This window comes from Felis catus, chromosome D2 (assembly GCF_018350175.1).
Source record: "Felis catus isolate Fca126 chromosome D2, F.catus_Fca126_mat1.0, whole genome shotgun sequence".
Lineage (NCBI taxonomy): Eukaryota > Metazoa > Chordata > Mammalia > Carnivora > Felidae > Felis > Felis catus.
The window spans coordinates 27,094,322-27,121,825 of record NC_058378.1 but is presented as its reverse complement, the minus strand read 5'-3'; positions in this window follow the sequence as shown (position 1 = coordinate 27,121,825).

Below are 27,504 nucleotides of genomic sequence, written 5' to 3'. Positions count from 1 at the left end.
TTTGCAGATGACATGATTTTAAATGACAAAATCCTACAAAATTTGCGAAGTGTTTATTAGAACAAGTGAAGATAGTAAGTTTCCAAGATGAAAAATCAATATACAGTGACAAACTGTCAAAATTCATGCTTCAAATGGTTATATTTTATTGTATACAATTATATACTAATAAAATATATTTTAAAATTAAAAATAGATATTCACCCCACTAATAGAACGAGAAATTTTCCCATTGTTTTTGAAATTTCCAAGAGTTCTTTATGCTAAACTATTAGAATGTAAAACTTAGAGACTTTTAAGAAAGGGGACATCATATTTCTATATCCTAAAAGACCTCAACTATAAAATGCTCCATTGGCTTTCTATTGAAATTAAAAAATGCACATATTATTTTAATATTTACTTTCATCTTGGGAAGTTTAAAAATGGAAAAAATGCAGTCTTAGAGGCAAAGATTTTGATTAAACCTTTAACTCTCATTGTGAATTTCTGTGGTTTCAAGCTTAGAAGTCATTAAGAGAACAGAAAAAAAAGAATAAATAAATAATGTAGGAGAAAAAAATGAATAATATAAGAGTCTAAAGACATAGTGGTCCGGGTCAGGTCGGGGCACACAGGGAACACCAAGAAGGTCAAAGTCGTGGAGGAGCTGAACTTCACTTTCCTCTACCCTCAAAAATAAGGTCCATAGCTGACCCAGGGCCTCTCAGAATCATTGTAGTTTTTCTACCCTGAAATACTTCTCATACAGTTTTTGTGAAAATGAGTTTTTCTTCTTTGCCTCTAAATAATATGTTCAGGCATCTTGAAAATTCAAATTCCACTTGAGCAGTGTTCTCACAAATATCAAGTACCATTTCACTTCCTTTTCACTTCAAAGAAAATACAGCTCACATTATTGTAACATTTCTTCATTCATTTAATACATGAATTGTTGCTTCTGAGCATATTTGAGTTCTCTGGCTGATAGTTAGAAAGGACAATTAAAATTCGACATTGTCTTACCAAATCTATTATAGGAAAGTCAACTGCAGCCCTTAAAGACTTGGGTCGTTTACTTAGGAATTTAAAACAATCCTAATTGGTTGTTGACCATACAATATCATATTCCTTTTTTTCCCCCCGAATTTTGGTATATTGTAACTTTTTTCAGAGTTGTATGAATAAGTAGCCAGTTAACATATCACTTTACAAGTGATAATATTTGACTTGGGACCACTCTAATCTTTCACTGGGCAATTCAGAAAGAAAACATCCCAAACACTGCTTCTCAAACATGAAGACAAATGCATGAAATGATTGAATCAAACAGATCTTTGCTTTACAATGACCATAAAAAATATATTACTGCTCAAACTTAATTTGTTTCTATTCATACTAAATCTTCTAATCCAAGCACTGTATTTTGGCAAAATGATCTGTTAGTTTTTGAATCTACAGTCTCTGAAAGCCCATTCCCAGGGTAAGTCAGTGACAAAGGCAACTTTGTGTGCAATAAAGGGTCCAAAACATTCATGTTATAAAGCATAATGCAGAAATATCTGACTGTGCATTTCTAGTCTGCAGCAATTGTTAGAGTACCTCACTGGCTTAATTATGTTTTGTGTTAAGTAGATGAAAGTAAGAGGGTCTTAGTTTCAATTTCAAAAATAAACTGTTTCATTTGATTTATTGAGAGACATATTGTTCAAATAGGCATGATAATTAAGTTCACAGAAATGGGGAACATTTCTAAATTACCAAATACTTATATAAACTTTAAAATATTTTTAATTATTTAGAATGTTGCCATAGTAACATTTGGCATAAGCGGAGTTTTTGTTTTTTTGTTTTGTGCTTTCTATTTCTTTTTCTCCCTCCCTCCCTTCTTTTCTTTCTTTCTTTCTTTCTTTCTTTCTTTCTTTCTTTCTTTCTTTCTTTCTTTCTTTTCTTTCCTTCTTTCTTTTCCTGACATCGACCCCATTACAAAAACTGAGAAACTATGTTGGGGTGTTGTATTTTGCAATTTCAAACATTCAAAGCTGAGATATTTATATATTTTAATATGATATATTTTCTTAATATTATTTGAAAATGTACAAAGTTTAAAGAGATAATAGGCATCACCCCTTATGCAACAGCCTTTCCCAAGCATAGCAAAGGAGTTAATACTATAGTACTATTAACACTATAATACTATTAATACTATGTCTCCTTTATTAAATAAACACAAATTTTTAAAAATAATCCTTATATATTAAGGCAGTTTTAGATTTGCAGAATTTTTGCCAAGTAGTACGCAGTTTCCAAATACCTGGCAACCATTATCCCCTACTGTTAACATCTTACATTAGAATGGCACATTTGTTACAATCAGTGAAGCGATATTGACATATTGTAATTAACCAATGTCCACACTTGATTCAAATTTACTTAATTTTCTCCTGCTATGCTTTTTCTCTCTCAGTATTGGATCTGGGATACCACATTATTTTTAGTCATTGTGTTTCTTCTTCAGGATTCTCTTAGTTACAAGTTTGTCAGATCCTTGTTTTGAGGACTTTGATGGTATGATGGGTCCTGGTCAGGCATTTTGTAGAATGTCCCTGAATTTAAATCTGTCTCATGTTTCCCTAATTGTTAGACTGGAGTACAGAAGACACCATTTTCATCATATCATGTCAAAGGTACATACTATCAATATAACTTATACTTGTTGATGTTAACCTTGATCACCTGACCAAGGTAAAGTTTAGCAACGTTTTCCACTATAAAGTTATTCTCTTTTCTCCTCTTTCCAGACTGTACTGTCTGGAAGGAAGTCGCTTTATGCAGCCACCATTTAAGGTGTGAAGATTTATGTTCCATTTCCTTGAGGGAGCAGTGTATATGATCATATGATTTTTCTTTTTAACAGTATTGATGTGGTTGATTACGGTGTATAACTCTTTTTATACATTGTTGGATTCCATTTGTAATTTATTGTTGAGGATTTTTACATCTATGTCCACAAGAGATATTTGTCTGTGGTATTACTTTTCTGTAATGGTTTGATCTGGTTTTAATAGTACTAGGGTAATACTGGCCTCATAGAATGACTTAGGAAGTGTTTTCTCTGCTTCTATTTTCTGGAACAGATTGTGGGGAGTGGCTATCACTTCTTCCTTGAATGTTTGGTACAATCCAGCATGGAGCCATCTGGGCCTGGTGCTTTCTCTCTTGTAGATATAAGAAATTCAGTTTACATAATTCTACTTCTGTAAGTTTTGGTGGTTTATATGTTTGAAGGAATTGACACTTTATGTGTAATTTATCAAACTGATAGGCAGAGATTTTGTAGTATTTCTTTACTATTATTTTAATGACAGGAGGATCAGCAGTGATGATTCCTTTTATTCCTGATATTGGTAAGTCCTCTCTCTTTCTTGGGTAATTTGCCTCTATGTTTACCAATTTTATCTTTTCCAAGACAAGTTTTTTTATTTCATTGATTTCCTTTATTAATTCCTTGCTTTTGATTTCATTGATTTTTGCTCTACTTTTGTTATTTATTTTCTTTTGCTTCATTTAGACTTGATTTCTTCTACTTTCTTTCTTCTGACTTGATTCTTCTAGTTTCCTAAAAGTTTTCCCAAGGTGGATTATGATTATTTTTGGGGGGTGCCTGGGTGGCTCATTCAATTAAGTGTCCAACTCTTGATTTCTGCTCAGATCATGATCTCAAAGTCAGGTTTGTGAGTTCAAGCCCTGTGTCGGGCTCTGTGCTGACAATGTGGAGCCTGCCTGGGATTTTCAGTCTCCCTCTCTCTCTGCTCCTCCCTCTGTCTCTGTCTCTCAAAAATAAATAAATATATTTTAAAATATTGTTTTTTAGATCATTCTTGTTTCCTGATATTCATGTAGTGCTATAAATTCCCTTTTAGGCACTGCTTTCACTACTTCCCACACATTATGCTAAGTTGTAGTTTCATTTTCATTTAGTTAAAAATATTTTTATTTCTTTTGAGATTTTTCCCCATGTGTTATTTAGAAGTGTGTTGTTAAATTTTCAAGTAATTGGATATTTTTTCAGCTATTTTTTTTGTTATTAATTTTCCACATAGTTCCATTTTGATCTAAGAACATACCTTATATGATTTCTGATTTTCAAATAGGTTAAATGTGTTTTATAGCTCAGGAGTGATATATTTTCTTAAACATCCATGTTTCTTAAGGAGAAAACATATTTTGCAATTGGATTAAGTATTTTATAAATGTCAACTAGATCAGGTTGACTTATGGTACCATTCAAGTCAACTGTATCTTTACTAGTTTTCTGTTTGATGAGTCAACTGCTAAAACCATAATAAAGATTTTAGCACCTAAGTATTTTATTTTATTTTGCTATTATGGTTTCACATGAAAAATTTTAATGTTTTATTTTAATTTCTATTCTTATTCTCATCCTCTTGACTTTTTCAAGATTCTTTGTCTTTGATTTTCTAAAATGTAAATATGATAAACATATGTTTACTTCATTGTAGTTTTTATCTTGTTTGTTGTTTTCTGAGTTTCCTACCTCTGTGATTTGCAATTTTAAAATTGTGTAGTTACTGGTCAATATCACTTCCAATATTTTTCTTTCTTGTTCTTTATTTTCTTCCTGATATTCATGTTTTCATATGTTACACATTTTGAACTTTATCCACAGTTCTTGGATACTCTGTTCTGTTTTGCTTTTTAGCCATATTTTTTTTTTTCCTGATTCTTTCTTCAGTCATGTCCAGTCTACTAATGAACTCATCAAAGACATTTTTCATTTCTGTTAGGATATTTTACTTTTAACATTTCCTTTTATTTTTGTTGTTGTTGTAATGATGGAGTGACTATTTCTTTGGGGCTAAAACTGCCACATAAATATATGCATTTTAAAGTTCGTTTATCTATCTATTTATGTATCTATCTATCTGGAAGAGAAAGGGTGAGCAGGGCAGGGGCAGGGAGAGAGGGAGAGAGAATCCCAAGCAGGCTCTGTGCTATCAGTGCAGAGCCTGATATGGGGCTCAATTCCACAAACTTTGAGATCGCAACCTGAGCCAAAATTAAGAGTTGGATGCCTAACCGAATGAGCCACCCAGCCACGCACCCGTCATAAATATTTTTAATTGTTAAAATGGCTCATCTAATTGTAGTTTGTTTCATTTATTTATTGCTAAGCATTTTTTTATTAGTGGATATAAAGCAGAGATCAACAGTATTTTTTTTAATCTAGTGACCTAAATCCTTTTAATTCAAATTACTGTGTCCATGTGTATGCATGTTATTGCTTTGATATCTAAAACCATATTGCCTTTCCAAAAACTTCCTTAGTATGGGCTTCTCTAAGAATGAGTAAAAGTGCCCTTTTACTATTGTACTTTTTGAACACTGCATATTGTCATTTAAAAATTGACATTTCCAAACTGAAATATCTTTAATTGAATTTATTTACAAAAATATTGGACAACGTGTATATACATATGTTTATATATATATATATATATATATATATATATATAAAACAAGAATATATATGTTTATATTTGTGTTAGCTGTTTATGTCTTTCTTATTGACACTGATTATGACTTTACCCATCAATAGATTGATATCTTAAAAAGCTGTCAATTTATATGCATGGAGAATATTAACACTTTGTTATCTTTCTTGAAATTATTTTAAGAATATGTTATTTGCCTTTAATTTTTGGTATGTTTAATATGAAATAAATTAGTTTTGAGTGTTGTATATTCAACTATGCCCAATACCTCTGTTTGAAATTTCTTCCATTAAAGATCAAGTGGTTCCTCCCAATTTCGATTAATAGTTTTTTAATGTTAATAGCACTTGTGATACATATATCTGTGAACTTTCCAGACTGTCTTCACCATTTCAGCAATTCTCATGCCACTGGAACCTCACTGGGGACAGTTTGCTAGTATTTCCATGCTCCTTAACAGTTTCCATCCTATTGACAACACCTGCTACTGTTCTTGGTGATACAATTTGCATTTAGCAGTACCATGAGAAATGTCTTTATACCCTGAATTATAACCACTGGCATTTACTTTGTTACTATCACATTAAGAATAAGAATCGGGGCGCCTGGGCGGCTCAGTCGGTTGAGCCTCTGACTTCGGCTCAGGTCATGATCTCCCTATTCATGGGTTCGAGCCCCGGGTCAGGTTCTGTGCTGACAGCTCAGAGCCTGGAGCCTGCTTCGGATTCTGTGTCTCCCTCTCTCTCTGGCCCTCCCCCATTCATGCTCTGTCTGTCTCTGTCTCAAAAATGAATAAACGTTAAAAAAAAGAATAAGAATCAACACACAGGATCATAGTGTGCATGGCTTTATTCTCTCATCTAAGAAATGACTTACTCTTCTCTGCAATTCCTGCCTATTCTGCAACTGACTCAGAGAGCACTAAGACAAAAATCTTACTTCTGGTGACCATTTTTTCATGTCTTATTGTCTTAGTCTGTAGAAATAGTTTGATTAATAGAACTGAAGTTTCGTATTCTATAGCAAAATATTTTTATTCCCATGATACACTGATATATGTTAGGAAAATTTTATGTGACCATAAAATAATAGCTCTCTTGCAACCATCACTTTTTTTTTCAATATATGAAGTTTATTGTCAAAATGGTTTCCATACAACACCCAGCGCTCGTCCCAAAAGGTGCCCTCCTCAACACCCATCACCCACCGTCCCCTCCCTCCCACCCCCCAACAACCCTCAGTTTGTTCTCAGTTTTTAAGAGTCTCTTATGCTTGCAACCATCACTTTTTATAACAGATGAACATAGTCAAATACTGATCATTGAAAAGAGCCAAATGTGTAGAATATTCCATCTCCTAATGTATTAAAAATGTATACCAGATATTTGTACATGTGAAGCTACCCATTTCTCAACATTACTTTGTACATTTGGGGAAATCTTCTTTACCTAGGTCCACTTGCTGCAACAAGTGAAAAGAAGGTCGCATGGGTGGCTCAGTCAATTGAGCATCTGACTCTGGATTTTGGCTCAGGTCATGATCCCAGGGTCATGGGATCGAGTCCCATGTACAGATTGGTGCTGAGCTTCCTTAAGATTCTCTCTCTCACCCCCTGTGCCCTTCTCCCTCACTTGTGTGCTCTCTCTTGCAACTGAAAAATTTAAAAAAAATAATTAATTTTTAAAAAAGTGAAAGGAGGCAAAATATTTCTGATCCCTGCCCCCCATCAAGCTGGGTCAGCTGGAGACATGAATTCTTCAGAATTGAGTCAAAAGCATAGGAACAGATGTGAAATTATCCACATCAATGTCTAAAGTGTATCACTGGCAATAATACAGACAGGGTTGATGGAGTCTGTTTATATTTTAGACCTGATTAGCTAGTCTTCATGTGATTCTGTGAGATCTGATGTTCTTCCAAAAAGTTTCTCTTATGCTAAAGCAAATCAAGTCAATTTCTGATGATTACAAAAGAGCAATCTGTTTATATGGAAAGATACATTGGTATCTACTTGATAGCTTGCATCAGAAATAGCACTCCAAAGGATAATAACATCTTTTATTATTTTTTCTTTAATATCAAAGAAGAAAAAATGGTTTCTTAACACTATGAAAATAAAAACTATTTTCATGGCTGCATACCAAGAAGAAAACATGTTATGAACCTCTACTCGTTTAGATGATATTTTATATTTCTCTTTTGCTAGATAATGATATCATCTACATTCTCGTTAATCCCTCAAATTATTAACTTTTAGTTTACAAAAGAAAAAATTCAACTTACATAAATAAAAATACATTTACTGGCCAACACTGTTAGAATCACATTTATCTTTGCTCAAGAAAATGTAATCTTAAATGACATTTTGAACCAAAGAATTTTTGCAGAATATTTGCTATGGTTTATTTTATTTGACCAAAACATATGCCACAAAAGATTATTATAAGATTACTTTGCACATTTATTTTAAGAACCTATGTAAAACTGAGCTTTTTCCCTGAGATTCAATATGCATATGTATCCTAAGAAGAACATATGGAGATTAATTTGTGGTTTTGCCAAGTTTTTTCGAAATCAAAATTTCACAGTCCTGAGAGCCAGTGAAGAGCTCTACATTTAAAACATAAATGTGAAATTATATTATTCTCTTAATCATGTAAAAATATTTACTGTTTTTTTCCTTGGAGATAAATGTAAGATGTGGTCCATACCATTAAGGATCTCACAATGTAGTAGGACAGAATTTTCAAGAACTAAGAAATATCAGTAAATGTTTCACTGAGGAGGTAGACTTGCACTGAATCTTATTAAATGGTTTCTGAGGGAATGCAAAAAAAGAGAGGAGTCCAAGTTCAGAGAAAGACAATAAGCAAAAGCATGAAAATATGAAAGAACAAAGCATTTTCAGGGAATTACAGGTATCATGACTGAGGGTAAAGTATAATGGGAATAACAGTGAGAAATAATGTAGTAAGGCAGTGGTTTTACATTGTGTTGGATATTAGATTCTACTAATAATCCAAAGGAAGCCATTTTGAGAAATGACCTCACACTATTTTGTTAAGAAATGTTTGGTGATGTTATGTCCACCCATGGACTCAAGATCGAAGATACAAGGCTTCTTATATTTACTTTTTATCCTATATGCATTATTAGATATGAGTGATTTAAATGGGATGAGGGGCTAGTATGATGTCATTGTGCATCCAATATCAGTGGTGCAAGCTTTCGCCAACATTATTTCCTAGGTTACTGCTTCTTGTGAGATTGGGAATTGTTACTTCATGTTGTCTTGCTACCATTTCTGTTATAGATGACCTTTGCCGTATTGCAATTCCCAAATTGGGCTGACTTCTATTATTGATCATCATTAATACTTCCTCCCTAGTCATTGGACAAGGATAATGTTCTCTTCTTTGTATTATTGATCTTGGACTTCTAGCTTCCAGAACTATGATAAAATATATTTCTATTGTTTAAGCTACCCAGTAGGTGACATTTTTATGTTGGCCACAGCTGACTAATATAGGAAACTTGGTATTTCTAGCCCCAACAGAAACCTTGTAGAGCAGATGAACTACCCACTTGTGCCATGCAAAGATGGCAGAGTCATGAGAAAAAAAAAACACATTACTTTTGTGGTAAGGTCCTAAGTTTGGGGGTAGTTTTTCATGCAGTGATAGATGACTGAAACAAAAGTAAAATCTACCCTAATCCATAGGGGTGTTTGTTGGTAAAATGACACTGACAAACATTTCTTATTCATGCACCATCACCAAGATCTGGGTCATTTGGTGATCTTCATGAATATCTCAATACATCCTCCTACTCCCAGACTTTACCATAGTCGCTCCTTATTCAAATAAATACATTTGACAGTGTCATAAATTATAATAATTTATTTGTACTATCCTTGCATTTTTGGGGGGATAATGCCTTGTTAAGTGGGATAAAGTATTAATTTTAATAACTGTTGAATATTATTTATTAATATTTTATTTATGCATTTTTCTTCAATTTGATAAATGAAATTGGTATATACTTTTCTTCTAGGGGTAAGCATTAATCATTGTATTAGCAACATAACTTAGCATCATAGAATAAATCAGTTTTCTAAATTTTTTTTCTGTATCATGGAACACATTGAAGAGTATATTAACTACATATTCCCTGAGTACTACAGAGAGGTCTTTGACTATTTTGTTTTCAAGTATAATTAACGTACAATGTCTTATTAGCTTCAGGTATAAAATACAATTATTTAACAATTCTATACATTACTCAGTGCTCATCAAGATAAGTGTATACTTAGTCACCTTCATCTATGTCACCCATAACCTCATTTATCACTCCAATGACAAATACCAGTTCTCTGTATTTAATAGTCTGTTTTTTTTGCTCTTTTTTTCATTGTTTGTTTCTTAAATTCCATACATAAGTGAGATCATATGGTATTTGTCTTTCTCTGACTGACTTATTTCACTAAGCATTATATCTGCTAGTCCATCCATGTTGTTGCAAATAAAAATATCCCATTTTTCATGGCTGAGTAATAGTCCATGTTTTATGTATACCACATCTTCTTGATCCATTCATCTGTGGATGGACACTTAGGTTTCATCCATATTTTGGCCATTGTAAATAATGCTGAAACAAACTTAGGGGTGCATATCTGTTTTCAAATCAATGTTTTCATTTTTGGGGGGTAAATTCTCAGTAGTGGAATAATTGACTTATATGGTAATTCTATTTTTAATTTTTTTTAAATTTAAAAATATTTATTTATTTTTGAGACAGAAAGAGACAGAGCATAAACAGGGGAAGGAGCAGAGAGGGAAATACAGAATATGAAGGAGCCTGCAGGCTCCGAGCTGTCAGCACAGAGTCTGATGGGGATTGAACCCACGAACTGTGAGATCATGACCTGAGCTGAAGTCAGATGCTTCACTGACTAAGCAACCCAGGTGCCCCTCTTTTTAATTGTCTGAGGAACCTTCATACTTTTCTCCATGGTGGCTGATTCAGCTTGTATTACCACCAATAGTGTAAAAGCATTGCTTTTTCCCCATGACTTTGTCAACACATTTTACTTTTTATGTTTTTGATTTTAGCCATTTTAGCAGGTGTAATATCTCATTGTGGTTTTGATTTGCATTTCCCTGATAGGGAAGTTGACCATATTTTCATGTGTCTGCTGTTCCTCTGTATGTCTTCTTTGGAAAAATGTTTAGTATGTCTTCTGCTCATTTTTAATTAGATTTGTTGTTGTTGTTGAGTTGTATAGTGTCTTTATATATTTTGGATAGTAACTCCTTATCATAATTAAATTTTTTAATGTTAATTTGTTTTTGAGAGAGACAGACAGAGTATGAGTGGGGAAGGGGAAGACAGAGAGGGAGACACAGAATCTGAAGGAGGCTCCAGGCTCTGAGTTGTCCGCACAGAGCCCAACGCAGAACTTGAACTCACGAACCCGGAGATCATGACCTGAGCTGAAGTTGGACAGTTAGCCAACTAAGCCACCCAGGGGCCCCATATTAACCCTTTATTGTACATATTATTTGCAAATATCTTCTATTCAGTAGGCTTCCCTTTTGCTGTGTTGATTGTTTCCTTCTTGTATGCAAGAGCTATAATTCTAGGATAGTCCTAATAGTTTAATTTTGCTTTTATTTCCCTTGCCAGAGGAGACATATCTAGAAAAATGTTTCTATGGCTGATGTCAAAGAAATTACTGCCTGTGTTTTCTTTTTCTAGGAATTTTATGATTTTGGGCATCACATATCTTTAATCCATTTTGACTTTATTTTTGTATATAGTGTAAGAAAGTGGTCTAGTTTCATTCTTTTGCATGTAGCTCTTTAATTTTTTCAACATAATTTGTTCAAGAGATTGACTTTTTTAAAAAAAAATATATTTACTTATTTTTTTAGAGAGAGAGAGAGAGCTAAAGTGAGCAAGTATGTGAATGGGAGAGGGGCAGAGAGAGAGGGAGAGTAAATCTTAAGCAGTCTCCATGCTAGGTGTGGAGCCTGACATGGGGCTCAGTCTCACAATTGTGAGATCGTGACCTGAGCCAAAATCAAGGGTCGGACGTTTAAGCAACTGAGCCACCAGGTGGCCCAAAGAGACTGTTGGTCATATATTAACTGATCTTAAAATTTTGAGTTTATTTCTGGGCTTTGTATTCTGTTCCATTAATCTATGTATCTATTTTTTGTGCCAGCACCATACTGTTTTGATTACTGCAGCTTTGTAGTATACCTTAAACTCTGGAATTATGATACCTCTATTTTGTTCTTTTTTTTTTTTTCAAGATTACTTTGGTTATTCGAGATCTTTTGTGGTTCCATACCAATTTTAGTATTATTTTTTCTAGTTCTGTGAGAATGGCTGTTGTTATTTTGATAGGGTTTGCGTTAAACCTGTAGGTTCCTTCTCCTGATAAACAAAGGGTATCTATTTTCTTGTGTCATATTCAGTTTCTTTCATCATGTTTTATAGTTTTTGGAGTACAGATCTTACACCAAAATTTGGTTAATTTAATTCCTAGGTATTTATTCTTTTTGATGCAGTTGTAAATGTGATGGTTTCTTAATTTCTCTTTATACTGTTTCATTATTATTTTATAGAAATGCAACAGATCTCTGTATATTAATTTAGTTACTTTACTGATTGTACCTTTACTGGATACATTTATCAGTTCTAGTATTTTTTGGTGGCATGTTTAGGGTTTTCTATATATAGTATCATGTCATCTGTTAATAATGAAAATTTTATTTCTTCCTTACAAATTTGGATGATTTTTATTTCTTTCTATTTTCTGATTGCTGTGGCTACGACTTCCAGTACTTTGTTGAATGAAAGTGGTGAGAGTGGACATCCTTGTCTTGTTCCTGATCTTAGATGAAGAACCTTCATTTTTTCACCATTAACTATGATGTTAGCTGTGTGTTTTTTTTAATAAGGACTTTATTATGTTGAGGTATGTTGTCTTTAAACCCACTTGAAAGTATTTATCATTAGTCAGTGTACTTTGCCAAATGTTTTTCTGCATCCATGCAAATGATAACATGGTTTTATCTTTTCTTATTTTAATGTGATGTATCACGTTGCTTAATTTCCAAATATTGAACAACATTTGCATCCCAGGAATAAATCCCACTTGATTGTTTGGATGATTTTCTAAGTGCATTACTGGATTCAGTTTGCAAATATTTTGTTGAGGATTTTTATATCAATTTTCATCAGAGATATTGGTCTGTAGTTTTCTTTTTTTGTAGTGTCTTTATCTGGTTTTGGTATCAGGGTAATGCTGGCCTTGTAGAATAAATTTGGAAGCTTTCTTTCCTCTTCAATCTTTTTGGAAGAGTTTGAGAAGAATAGGTATTAACTTTTTTTAAGTGTTGGTAAAATTAATCTGTGAAGCCGTTTGGTTTGTTTTTGGGTTTTTTTTTTTTGATTACTGATTCAATTCTTCTGCTAGTACTTGGTCTGTTCAAATTTTCTATTTTTTCCTAATTTAGTTTTGGAAGGTTATATGTTTCTAGGAATTCATCATTTCTTTTAAGTTGTTAAATGTTGGCATATAGTTTTCATAATATCCTCTTAAAATTGTTTATATTTCTGTGGTGTTGATTCTTATTTCCTTCTGTCATTTCTCATTTTATTTATTTCAGTTTTCTCTCCCTTCCTCTCTCTCTCCCTCTCTCTCTCTCTCTGTCTGTCTCTTTTGATGAGTCTGGGTAAAGGTTTATTAAATTTTGTGACCTTTTCAAAGAACCAGCTCCTGGTTTCATTGATCTGCTCTGTTTATTTTTTTTAATTTTTATTTTTTAGTCTCTCTTTCATTTATTTCTACTCTAATTTATTTCTTTCCTTCTAATGGCTTTGGGATAAGTTTGTTCTTCTTTTTCTATCTCCTTTAAATATACATGTATGTTGTTTATTTCAAACTTTTCTTCTTTCTTGAACCATTGTACCATTTTGATCTTCCCTTTAAGAACAGCCTTTGCTACATCTTGAAGATTTTGAGCTGTTGTGTTTTCATTTTCACTTGTCTCTTTGTATGTTTTATTTTATTTTTGATTTCTTGATTAATCTATTTATTGTATAGTAGCATGTTATTTAACCTCCACGTATTTGTTTTCTTTCCAGAATTTTTCTTTGCTTGATTTCTAGTTTTATATCATTGTGGCTGAAAAAGATGCATGATACCGTTTCAATCTTTTTGAATATACTGGGACTTGTTTTTGGCTTAACATGTGATCTATTCTGCAGAATGTTCCATTTTTGCTTGAAAAGAATGTATGTTCCACTGATTTTGAATGGAATATTCTAAATGTATCTGTAAGGTCCAACTGGTTCATTGTTTCCTTATTGATTTTCTGTCTAGATATGTGGATGATTTACTGATTCATTGATGTAAGTGTTGTGGTAAAGCCCCCTCTCATTATTAAATTACTGTCACTTTCTTCCTTTATGTCTGTTAACAGTAGCTTTATGCATTTAGGTACTCCCATAAATGGGTGCATAAATTGGATGTATGTGTATTTACAATTGTTAAATCCTGATTTTGGATTGTTTGTTATTTTTCATGATGTCGTGTCCTTCTTTGTCTCTTTTATAGTCTGTTATGTAGTCTATTTTGTCTGAAACAAGTGCTACTACCTTCAGCAGAAGATTTAATTTACATGGTAAATGATTTTCACTTTCAATCCTCATGCCTTTAGGTCAGAAACGAGTCTCTTCTGGGCAGCATATGATACATCTTGGTTTTCTATATGTTTGTTAACTTAGTCTTTTGATTGGGACATATAGTCCATGTACATATAAGTTAATTGTTGCTAGATATGTACTTATGCCCACCCCCCTTTTTTTTACTTGTTTTGTGATGGTTTCTGTAGGTTTACTCTATTACTTTATTCTCTTGTTCACTTCCCTTGTGGTGTGATGGCTTTTGAGATAGGCTTGAATTCCTTTATCTTTATTTTTTGTGTGTCTCTTATAGGTTTTTTTTGTTTTTTGGTTATCATTTGGCTCAAAAAATATATATAAATATAATATAAAATATAATATATATAAAATATAAAAAATATATAGCTGGATATAGCTGTCAATATTAATTTATTGGTCGCTTAAGTTTGAACCTATCAAAAAGCACTAAATGTTTACTCCCCTTCACCTACGTTTTATGTATATGATATTATGCCTTGCATCTTTTATTTTATGAATCTCTCTACTGAGTTTTATAGATATAATTGATTTTACTATGCTACTACTTTTACGGTAAAACCTTGGATTGCGAATAACTTGTTCTGAGAGTGTTCCACAAGATGAACAAATGTTTCTAATAAATTTTGACTTTATAAATGAGTGATGTCTCACAATACAAGTAGTATGCAACACTGAGCATCACATGATCACAATAGAGTCAATGGTTCTTCTCTCTCTCTCTCTCTCTCTCTCTCTCTTGCTGTGGGATTGTGGGTGATCGTCTCCCATGTTTTGATGCTCAGTCTCAGACTGTGGTGTTTGGCATAAATCAGTGATTTTTCAGAACATTGGAAGGTGCCCAAAATTGGCACTAGTGTGCTACTTTTAACCTCAAAACATCTATGAACAGTCCTTTGCTTTTCCACACAAGAGTAAGCTTAAGAATGCTTTGCTACATTGTGGGTCAGGATGCCTGCAGATATAGACCCTTTCTTCTGCTGCGTTATTGCCAGTTACATTAAATATAGTATGGCAAGAATATATTAATACTGTATTGTAGTCAACATCTGTGTGAGCTTATACAATGGTCCCCATGCAGAAAAATTTTGCAAAGAAAAGTGGTAAGAAGAAGGAGATGCTTACAATGGAAGTTTAGAAGGAAATCATCCAGAAGGATGAACAAGGTATGTGAGTTGCTGAAATTGCAAGATTTTTAGAAGACATCTACAACTGCATCTCATCTGAAGAGGAGAAGGAGAAAAAAACAGAGGAATCTCTCACTTCAAATGAGATTAAGGAGATGTGTAACATGTGGGAAACAGTTTAAAGTTTTGTAGAAAAGCACCACTCAAATAAGGCTGTAGCAGCGCAATGAGTCTGTTTAATGATACTGCAATTTCACATTTCCATGAAATCCTCAAAAGGAGGCAAAAGCAAGTGTCGTTACACAGGTTGCTTGTTAAAATTGCATGAAAAGAAAAAAGATTCCATTGAGCCAATAGACAGCAGTGATTCTGTTAGTGATAATGAAAGTCATCCTACATAATAACCCTCCTCTCTTATCTCACTCACACCAGCCACGAAGGTTTTCAAAGGTAAGTGCAGGCTAATTTATTTTTCTTTCTATTTTATATTTTCTTTATTATTTTGTATTATAATACAGACTTGTAATCATTTTTATATGAATATTTTCGGGTTGTAGAATGAATCATCTGAGTTTCCATTATTTTTTATGGGGAAATTCGCTTTGATATACACGTGCTTTGGATTACAAGCATGTTTCTGGAATGAATTATGCTTGCAAACCAAAATTTTACTGTATTATATTTCTATGTACCTGTAAGTTTTTTCCTTTCCTAATTTTTTTACTCCTGACTGTGGGCTTTTCTTTCCACTGCCGATTATGGACTTTTCATTCCCTTTATCATTTCTTGTAGGGCTGGTTTAACAGTGATGTGCTTCTTTAATTTTTGTTGGTTTGGGAAACTCTTTATTTCTCTTTCTATTCTGATTGATAGACTTGCTATCAATTGTTGTTGTAGTTTTTTGGTTTTTGTTTTTGTTTTTTCCTTTCAGCATTTTGAATTTATCATGACACTCTCTCTGGACTGCAATGTTTCTACTGAAAAATTAACTGGTAGTTTTAAGGGGTTTCTTCTATGTAACTGTTTTCCTTCCTCTTGCTTCTTTTAAAATTCTCTCTTTATCATTAATTATTGCAAACCTAATTGAAATACAAACATTACTACATACATAATTTTATCATTATATACCATGGTGTGACCCTCCCTGGGTTGATTTTTGGGGGACTCTCTGTGCCTCCTGGATCTGGATTTTGGTTTCCTTCTCAGATTAAGGAAGTTTTCAGCTATCATTTATTCAAATATTTTTACTATCTTCCTTTTGCTCTCTTCTTCTATGATCCCCATAATGTGAATGTTATTGTGCTTGATGTTGTCACTGAGTTCCCTTGCTTATGCTCATTTTTATTATTATTTTTCTTTTTTCTGGTCAGCGTGGCTGCTTTCCAAATACTATTTTCCTGCTCGTTGTCCTGTTCTTCTGCTTCCTCTAGTTCCCCTTTATTCTCTCTAGTGTCTTTTTTTAAATGTTAATTTATTTATTTTGAGAGAGAGGGAGCTGGGGAGGGCAGAGAGAGAGGGAGAGAGAAAATCCCAAGCAGGCTCTGTGCTGTCAGCTCAGAGCCTACTCTGAGGTTTGATCTCATCAACCATGATATCATGACCTGAGCTGAAATCAAGAGTCAGACGCTTAACAGACGGGGCCACCCAGGAACCTCCCCCCCCCCCACACACATGTCTAGTGTCTTTTTAATTTCAGTTATTGTCTTCTTCATCTCTGTTTGGTTCTTTTTTTTTATATTTTCTATCTTTGTTTAAGGTCTCATTGAGATTCTCCACTCTTTTCTCAAGTTTAGTGAGTGTCTCTATGATCATTACTTTGAATTCTTTACCAGGTATATGGCTTATTTCCATTATTTAGGTCTTTTGCTGTAATTTTGTCTTACTCTTTTATTTGGAACATATTCTTCTCTCTCTTCATTTTGTCTAACTCTATGTTTGCTTTTATGTTTTAGGAATGCCAATAATGTCTCCTGATCTTGAAAGTAGGGAGTTGCCTTATGAAGAACAATTCCTGTGGTGCCCCATAGTGTGATGTTCCCTGTTCACGTGTGTATTGTGTGCACCCTACCATTGTGGCTGAACCTCGTTTGCCTTCAGTCCAGTCAGTCACAATTGCCCACTTTGTCTCTTGTGGGTTGGGTTTGATACCTATGCCATTAAGAAGTCAATTTAAGGTTATTGTGGGCTTGTAGTTTGGCAGCTTCAGCAGTCAGACCAGATTTTGTCCCCCACCTATCTGTTGGCGCTGCAGTGGCTTCACCTGCAGCGTGTTCTCCCTGCCTTTCTCCCTGAGAAGCTTTTCTTGGTGGGTGGGGCCAGCAGTCCAGGCCAAATGCCTGCCCAAGTCTGCAGGGACACTGATCAGCAGAGCACTCTCTGCACAGTTATAAGAGTCAGCTGCTGGGACTGCAAGCATAGTGGTGTATGATTATCTTCCCTTCTCCCCAGGATAGGAATCACTTTGGAGTAGCACTAGTCCCTACCAGGGCCATCTGCAGGATGAAACATGGCAGGAGCTGCTTTGGAGAGGCTCCTGCTGAGTGTGCCCAGTCAGATGGAGCAGATCTGAAGGAGAACATGGGGGCAGGACATGCAGTGTTAGCAAGGTAGATAGAGTGTTTTTCCTGTAGGTGTCCAACAATCTAGGCTAGGGTGGGTGGCGGGAGGGAGAGACGGTGTCTGCCAGCTGTTTTGTTCTTGGGGAAGTCTCCCAAAGATCCTCGCTCTTCCATCACACATTCTGGGATTAGTAAATAAATGTCCTTTACATTTATTTAGCTCAGGCAGTTTTCAAACCGCTGCTTCTATGCTGTATCTCATTGGGATTGTTTGTTATGCTGCCCCTTTAGGGGCAGAGACTGAGTTTCCTATTGTCCCTTGGCTCTCCCAGAGTAGTTCCCATTGATGTTAAAGCAGCTGAGGGCACCTGGGTGGCTCAGTCGGTTGAGTGTCTGACTTCAGCTCAGGTCATGATCTCACGGTTTGTGGGTTTGGGTCCCACATCAAGCTCTGAGCTGACAGCTCAGAGCCTGGAGTCTGCTTCAGATTCTGTGTCTTTTTCTCTCTCTGCCCCTCCCCTGCTCGCACTCAGTCTTTCCGTCTCCCAAAAATAAATAAGCGTTAAAAAATTTAAAAAATAAATAAAGTATCTGAATTTAAGCCTCACTAGTTTTCAAAGCCAAAAATTATAGGGATTCATCTTCCCAGTGTAGGTCCCCCATGTCTGGGTTGCCTGGTGTGGGCTCTGCTCTTCTCTCTTCTTGATGCTTGTGGTGTTCCTCTCATTTGTCCTTAGTCTCTCCAGGAGTTTGCTTCCTGGCTGTATCTCCACCCTTCCTACCCTTTCTGATGTGTCCTTTTCTCTAGTATTAACTGTGGAATGTCCATTTGGCTAGTCTTTAGTTATTTTCATTTTCCAGGTTGGATTCACTGATGTGGCTATTATCTAGGTATGTCCATGGGATGAGATGAGGTTAGGATCTCTCTTCTCTGCCATCTTCCCAGAAGTCCTCTAATTAATTTTTGTTTATTTTGATACATATTTTTGTACATTTCTTGAGTTGATAATAGCAATCGTTATTTTACCAGAAACATTTATTTCACATTGATATTCAAATTAACTGGCATAAACTATGTGGGCTATTTTCTTTGGTTCTCATCATACCTGCAGGGTGTCTATTTTCTCTCCTTCCCCCCTCCTAAACTTATTAAAGAATAATTGACAAATAAAAATAAATATATTTAAAGTGCACAATGTTATGGTTTGATATACAAATGCATTGTGGAATTATTACCAAGATCAATTAGCACATCCAACACCTTACATATTTAACTCATACTTTTTTTTTATAGTGAGAATGTTTAAGCTTTACTCTCCAAAACTTTGAAATATACAATAGTTATTAACATTAACTATAAAAACTATACTATGCAGGAGCTCCTCAAAAGTTATTCTCTTTATAACTGAAAGTGTGTGCCCTTCTATTCTATTTCTATAAAATTGTGTATGTGTGTATTAAATTCTGCATTTGAGTGAGATCATAAAGTAATTGTCTTTCTCTGTCTGACTTATTTCACTTAGCATAATGCCCTCCTGGTTCATCCATGTTGCCATAAACAGCAAGATTTCATTTTTTTGTGACTAAATAATATTTCATTCTTTGTGTGTGTGTATTACATCTTCTTTATCCATTCATCAAATCAAAGCATATGTAGGTTATTTCTGTACCTTGGCTATTGCGAATAATGCTGAAATGAACATGAGAATGATAATCACCCTGCATATAAGATTTGAAGTCAGTTATTACTTCAAAGATTTTAATTTTCCAGTACAATCTCTTCTACTAAGCAGAGTGAAATAAACTGTCAAAGCAAGACTTCTTAATTGGTATGTAAGTGAATTTGTCATTTGAAGTATATGTTATTTGCAAAAATTTCAAATTTCTCATTTCTGTAAAATGACAAATGTCCTTACCTTAAAACACCTTAATCTGCAAGAAGCAGTTTTTAATCTGGCATGCAGAAACTTGGAGGTTAAAGTGGACTTTTCACTGAGCAGGGCATCCCTCATTTGAAAGCACAATGCTTTATGAATCAGATTTGGTTCTTGGAATGCTGTCGCCTGATGAAAGTCAAGGTCACAAAATTACTCTTATTTTGTGTACTGCCTTAAATCTTACTAATTATTAAAAAAAATGTTTTAGATGTTCCTGACTCCAGCATGTTTATAATCCAGTCCTTTTAGCAAACAAAATGTGATATTTATGTAAAATGCAGAAGAAAAATGATAGGAGAATACACATCCTTCAAAGAAAAAGATATTAAATCCAAATATTATTATGCAAGCTTGCCAAACAAGATCAAAGTGTAAGAGTCATGGAAGATGGAAAGGGACAATAATTCAAATCTTGAGGAATTGTTAAGCTGTAGAAAAGTTTAGATAGTGGAATAAAGTAGAACATGCATAGAATTCTACCACTTATCAGTAGCCTGACTTTGAGTGAATTATTAATCTTGGTTTTTATATTTATAAAATCGGGATAATAACATCTAGTTTTTAGGGTTACTGAGAGGTTTATTTAAATTATGTGTGTACAGGGGCGCCTGGGTGGCGCAGTCGGTTAAGCGTCCGACTTCAGCCAGGTCACGATCTTGCGGTCCGTGAGTTCGAGCCCCGCATCAGGCTCTGGGCTGATGGCTCGGAGCCTGGAGCCTGTTTCCGATTCTGTGTCTCCCTCTCTCTCTGCCCCTCCCCCGTTCATGCTCTGTCTCTCTCTGTCCCAAAAATAAATAAAAAACATTGAAAAAAAATTTTAAAAAATTATGTGTGTACATCTATATTTTGTTCAATCTAAAGGAAAAAAAAGGAAACTTATTCAGAGAACTGAGCGTAAGGCAGATAAGACTGATTAAAAGGTGGAAAATTTACCAGAAATAAGAGAGACTTACCTTTACTAACCAGATGGGAACAGGGCCCAATGTTAAATTAACCAAATATCTCAAAGAAAAGTACTGAAACCAGCCTAAAAATCCTTTGACTCCTGGGTAAGAAATCTTCTGATATCCCTTCCAGTTATGTAATGATAATAAAGAATAATGAGCTAAAGGTCTAACTCAGATGAGGTACCTCATGATTGGAAAATAATGGATATTAAGGTAGAGCAGTAAAACATAGGACGGGATATGAAAGCAGGAATGAGGAGACTATCTCTATTCTATGGACAACAAGCTCCCTCAGAGAAATGGAATACTCCCTGCCTGAATCTGGTTGACTGGCTCTTCTGAGAGCAAAGAGTCAATGAAGTTAAACTGAAGGTCGTTGATATCCATAAGTTATTATGTGACTAGAACTCCTTAATACTGATGGTGTACAACCTCTGGAAATATATGCCGGGGCCCTGACTTCCTGGAGGATAACCGAGAGGCAATCTTCCTTATTGTCAATCTTGATTTGCTGTTAATGATTTGAGATCTTGAGGTTTCCAGTATTACCTGGCTAGCTATTGATGCTGAGGGTTTGGGTTATTAGTAGGTGCCCAAATAATGTTTTTTTCCTTACTCTTTCGCCAATTACAGATGACCTAATATCTGCAGCTTGACAAATTAATCCAGTGGAAATAACGAAGATAAATTCTAAGAAACATCCCTTAGGTAACTGGCCACAAATATTAAAGAGTAGATTAACTTAAAAAAGGACTAATGATTACCTACAAATTATATGAAAATATTAATATGAGAGTATTCATAGATACAAATATATATACATATATAGAAGTGCACACACACACACACAAACACGTAGCATCCCAATCATTTTTTATTAGCTAAGAATGCAAAAAGGCAAACAACATTGATCAAAGTCATTAAATTGCTCATCTTCTATAAAAAAAGGAAATGGCTTATTACTATGGAATACCTATAGGAAGAAGTTGAGATATATATGAATCATTAAAGAGAGCTTGTTTTCATAAATGGGAATCAAAACTGTGATTAATAGGACTCAACTTACAAAGGAGGTAACATTGTTAAACAGATACATTGAAAAATTTTGCTTAAGTATTGAGTGTGGAATGTGGAGTTTAACAGAAGTAAGTGGTTTCTGCTTTGTCACACTAATTGGTCCAACCTCGGCAGTCCCCAAATTCCAAATTAAGCAAATACTTTCTGCATGTTCATTGTAGCAGTAAATTACGTAATGCAGTATAAATTATAGTTAAAAAGACAGTTTTTCTTTTGAAAGTGTGTTACAAGGCCAGCAAGGTTAAGAGAGGCAATCAGCATCCTACTGTTTCCTCTTTGCAGAAGAGATGTGTTTAGAACAGTTAGCAAACCATAAGTGAGGCAGAGTGGCTGTGCTAATATCAGACCAAACAAATAAATAAATAAAAGAGAGAGAGAGAGAGAGACTGTAAAACAAATAAATGTTACTAGAAATAAAAAGGGACATTTAATAATGATAAATAGGCTAATATATTAAGAATATATAATAAATGTAAACATGATTTATAATATTTTCAATTACAAATTGTAAAGTCAGTTATAAATAATAAACAAATGTAAGTAAGCACCCAGCAACAGAGACTGAAGATGCATGAAGAAAATATTGACAAAATCCAGGTAAGAAGTATTTAATTTAATAATAACTCAAGGTTTTAATACCCTTGCCTTCAATAGGGGATAGAACAGCTGCTTGGAAAGGAAATAGAATACTAGAACAGCATTATAAACCCACTTGAGCCAAGAGATCTTTATTTAACACTCGACATAGCAACAGCATAATATACTTTTTTCTCAAGTGCACATGGCAAATTTTCCAGGATAAACTGTATGCTAAATTAAAACATAAAATTAAAAAAAAACATAATAATTAAAAGAATTCAAATCATATAAAATATGTTCTCTGATCACCATGGAGTGAAACTGGAGATCAATAACGGAAAGACCTCAGGGAGATTTGCAAATATGTGGAAAGTAAGCAACATATTCCCAAATAACAAATGGTGCAAGAAAAAAATCACAAAACACATTAGAAAATACTTTAATACCAGTGAAAATGAAGGTAAACCTAATAAATGTGTTGTATGCAGCTAACACGGTGGGTAGAGGGGGGATTTGTGAGTACAAATGCCCATATTAAAAAGCAGAAAGATTCCAAGTCAGTCATCTAATCTTCCATCTTAATACATTGCAAGAAGAAATAATAGAAAGCGGTAGAAGAGATGGAATAATAAACATTGAAATGGAAATTAATTGCAATGGAAAACAATAGAGAATAACCAATGAGCTCAAAAATTAAAATTTTGATAAGAACAACAAATCAGCAAACTTTTGGCTAGACTGACCTTGAGAAAAGAGAAAAAGGTTTAACTTACTAACACTGGAATAAAAAAAAAAAAAAGGACATCACTCCCAACCTTGCAGAAGAATCACAAAAGAATACTATGAACAACTGTGTGCCAAAACATTAGATGGTGTAGGGGCGCCTGGGTGGCGCAGTCGGTTAAGCGTCCGACTTCAGCCAGGTCACGATCTCGCGGTCCGTGAGTTCGAGCCCCGCGTCGGGCTCTGGGCTGATGGCTTGGAGCCTGTTTCGGATTCTGTGTCTCCCTCTCTCTCTGCCCCTCCCCCGTTCATGCTCTGTCTCTCTCTGTCCCCAAAATAAATACGTTGAAAAAAAAATTTAAAAAATAAAAACAAAAAACATTAGATGGTGTAGATGAAACAAACTAATTTCTAGAAAGACACAAAGTACCAAAATGGACTCAAAAGAAAAGTGAAAATCTGAATGGACCTATAACAAGGGAAGGAATTGAATTAGTGATGATAAAACTTTCTGCAGGAAAAGCTCTGGACCAAATGGCTTCACTGATAAAACCTGCAAAATATGTTAAAATAATTTATAAATTTTTCTTACAAGCTTTTCTAGAAAATAAGGCCAATATTATTCTTAGATCATAACCAAATAAATACATCACAAGGAGAAAAAAACAAAACACAACTATGTACCAGTATCTCTTACGAATATAGACATAAAAATTCTGAGCAAAATACTGCACCCAGCAACATAGTAACAGAATTATACAGGAGCAATTGGATCTCTCTCAAGTATGCAAGGTTGTTTTTTTTTTTTTTTTAATTTTTTTTTCAAGGTTTATTTATTTTTTGGTACAGAGAGAGACAGAGCATGAACGGGGGAGGGGCAGAGAGAGAGGGAGACACAGAATCGGAAACAGGCTCCAGGCTCCGAGCCATCAGCCCAGAGCCCGACGCGGGGCTCGAACTCACGGACCGCAAGATCGTGACCTGGCTGAAGTCGGACGCTTAACCGACTGCGCCACCCAGGCGCCCCTATGCAAGGTTGTTTTAACACATAAAACTAATGAGTGTAATAAACCACATCGATAGATTAGTGTACAAAACCACATGATCACTTCAGTGGACACAGAATAGCATTTGAAAAAAAAAATCTAGCACACTTTTATGACAAAAATATTGAACAAATTAGGAATAGTCAGCGTGTTTATATATGTAATAAAGGACATTGACATGATCAAGGGCATTTATGAAAAGACTGCTAACATTATGCTTAATGGTAAAAGACCAAATGTGTTTTCTGTCTGCAATCGGGAATAAGGCAACAATGCCTGTTTTTACCACCTCTGTTCATCACTTCTATTCATTGTTATACTGGAGGATCTAGCCAGAGCAATTAGGCAAGAAAAACAAGTAAAAGGCATACACAAATAGATAGAAAGACATAAAATAATTTTGAGATATAATAATTAAAAATTGTTTAATTGTTATGGTATCATAATATCAACAGATAAAACCTTGAAGCATTATACATAACTATAGTTAGCTAGTTAAATGCATATTTCAAATGGTCTATTTTATAACTTTCATTCTTATTTTGAGTACACATTTGAGCTCATCAAGGCTAAAAATATTATGACACTCAGAAACCACATATTCTGTTTATAAACCTTAATCCTTCCATTTCCTTTTTTGGAATCTGCTGTTTGGGGCCAAGCCAGCCTGTGATGTTCTAACGGCCAAGGCCATATTCTGGCACCAATTATCTGGAGAAATGATACATTTTTAATTTAAAGAATGGTTGGTCTTTAAAACTAAACAACATTTTATTTTGTTTCCTGAGGTCAACTCTACCTTTTACTAATTGTGTGTTTTTCCAAACAGTATCCAATATCCTTTTTTTTTCTTTCTGTAAGCTTCAGTTTCCTTACCTATATAATGGGGGGATAGTAAGGTATGCTCTCCTATAAAGAATTAGTTATAACTTTATAAAATAATGTCCCCTAAATGCTTAGCTCAGCCCATAGCACTTATTATGACTCCAGGAGTTGTAGCCATGAATATTTTTGCTAATTATTTCTAGAATAAAATAGAAAATTAAATTCCATTTTTAAACTCACCTTTTACATCTAATTCACCTCTCTTAAATGTAATTTTTTTCAAAGAGTGCATCGTCCTCACAATACAAATATTTCCTCCATCCTTGCCCCAGTCTTCCAATGGAAGGTCATAATTTCTTTATGTGAAAACCTTCTAATATATTGGAACATTTTACATGTTCTACCTATAATTATTCACATTCATGCCTAATCCCAGCACCATTCTTCTACCAAATTCCCGCCATATTGAAACTTCTTTCCAAGCTGATGCTGTTTTTAGATCTTTCAAGAGTCCTGTAGCACAGCACGACTGCCTTGCCCACAATAGTTTTGCAAAAACACCTTAAGAATCAACTGAAAAAAAAATCAATTACACGTTTTTACACTATGATCTAGAAGCTCATCACTTATACCTGCAACTTCATGTTTTATTTTTAAAAAATGTTGTATTTCTCTATAAACTGTAGCAACATTCAGAGTTTCTGTAAACTCTGAAGTCCTTCAAAGATTTTTAGATAGGAATGTTACTAGAATTATCTTTCTGACATCTTTTGTTAGGTAAGATAAAGTTGGTACAAACTACACAGAGAAATATAAACCCTTCCTTAAGAAGTTACAGTGTATAAAGCTTTCTTGTTCTGGTATATGATTGTTGAGCTTTGCAAAACACACACACCACACTTAGGTCTGTTGAATGAAATCATTAACAGTAATACCTTGAAACTCCTAGTAAGTTTTTTAAAGATAACCACATAACTTTATCATTTATGTTAGATAGCTATGTTATATAGCTACGTTATCAAGATTTCCTGAATGTGTTTAAAACAAGGTTGTTCCTATCTAGTAAACAAGAGCAAGTTATCCATGATCTAATTGCTGTAGACAGTGAAAACAAATAAATCAGTGTTCCCAAAATAAAAAAAAAAAATAGCAGCAATCACATAGTTGGGACTACATTAAAGATTTTTATGTTTTTTAAATTGTTCATAGATTTACGTACTATAAAATGATACAATGTTTATTTACCATTTTTATTTTGCAAACATTATAAACTAATATTCTAATCTTCAAACTGCAATACAATGATTGCTAAAGACTAGTAAATAATCCAGACCTTAGAAGATGAATCAGTTTTGGGCTATATCATAATTATTTTGGCAGGGCCATGGAGCAAGCATGCATGATGCAAGGGTGGAGATTTGCCTCCATGGAATGTATGATACTGATGCCAAGTAGCTTGGGAAAAAAATGTGAGGGGCAGAAAATAAGACCTAAGGCAAGCTTTAAAATTGTGCTTGAACTAAATATTTCTTCTATCTGGGGCCTGAGATCAATTTACCTAGGTTTCTAAGGTTTGGAGTTTTTCTGGTCTGAGATGCAAGGAGCAACATAGGGAAATAAGACCTTCTAATGTGGTGCAGGCTTATTATGTAGCAGCTTTAGGTTATTCTCTTTGATGTGTGTGTGTGTGTGTGTGTGTGTGTGTGTGTGTGTGTTGATGTTCCTGTTTATCCTCAAATTCTTGGTAAAGTCTTGCTAATTTTATACCTTAAGTTGTTTTGTGGGAAGTTAGGAGGCATACGAGCAATGGAGAGAGAAGTGTGCCATCTGATCACACACAGTGTCCGCGCCCCCTTCCCTCACCACGGCGCATGTGATCGGTGTAAGGGACACAGCAGTCACTAATGAAGCACAGCTCTGAGCAGCAAGGTGGCAATATCTCAATTCTGTGTTGCACGGTCAATATTGTGATGGTGGGAAGTCAAAGCTCAGAGGTCTTCTTCTGTGTAATTCAGACATAGCTGGAGCACCCATTAATGGGGGCGAAACTCCAGAAGTTTTATTGCTGGAAGATTTTTTTTTAATGAAATTTATTGTCAAATTGGTTTCCATACAACACCCAGTGCTCGTCCCAACAGGTGCCCTCCTCAATACCCATCACCCACCCTCCCCTCCCTCCCACCCCCCATCAACCCTCAGTTTATTCTCAGTTTTTAAGAGTCTCTTATGGTTTGCCTCCTTCCCTGTCTGTAACTTTTTTTTCCCTTCCCCTCCCCCATGGAATATTTTAACATAATGCTTCAGGTTTAAATTTTTTTTAAAAAGGAAGAAGCTTTATTTTCAATAAATAGCATGGGATGAACTAGAACTGTGAATTTTGCTAATGAAATAGCTACATGTATGGCCATGAATTTACGTACTATAAGTACGTATTTCTATTCACATTTTGTGAGCCGT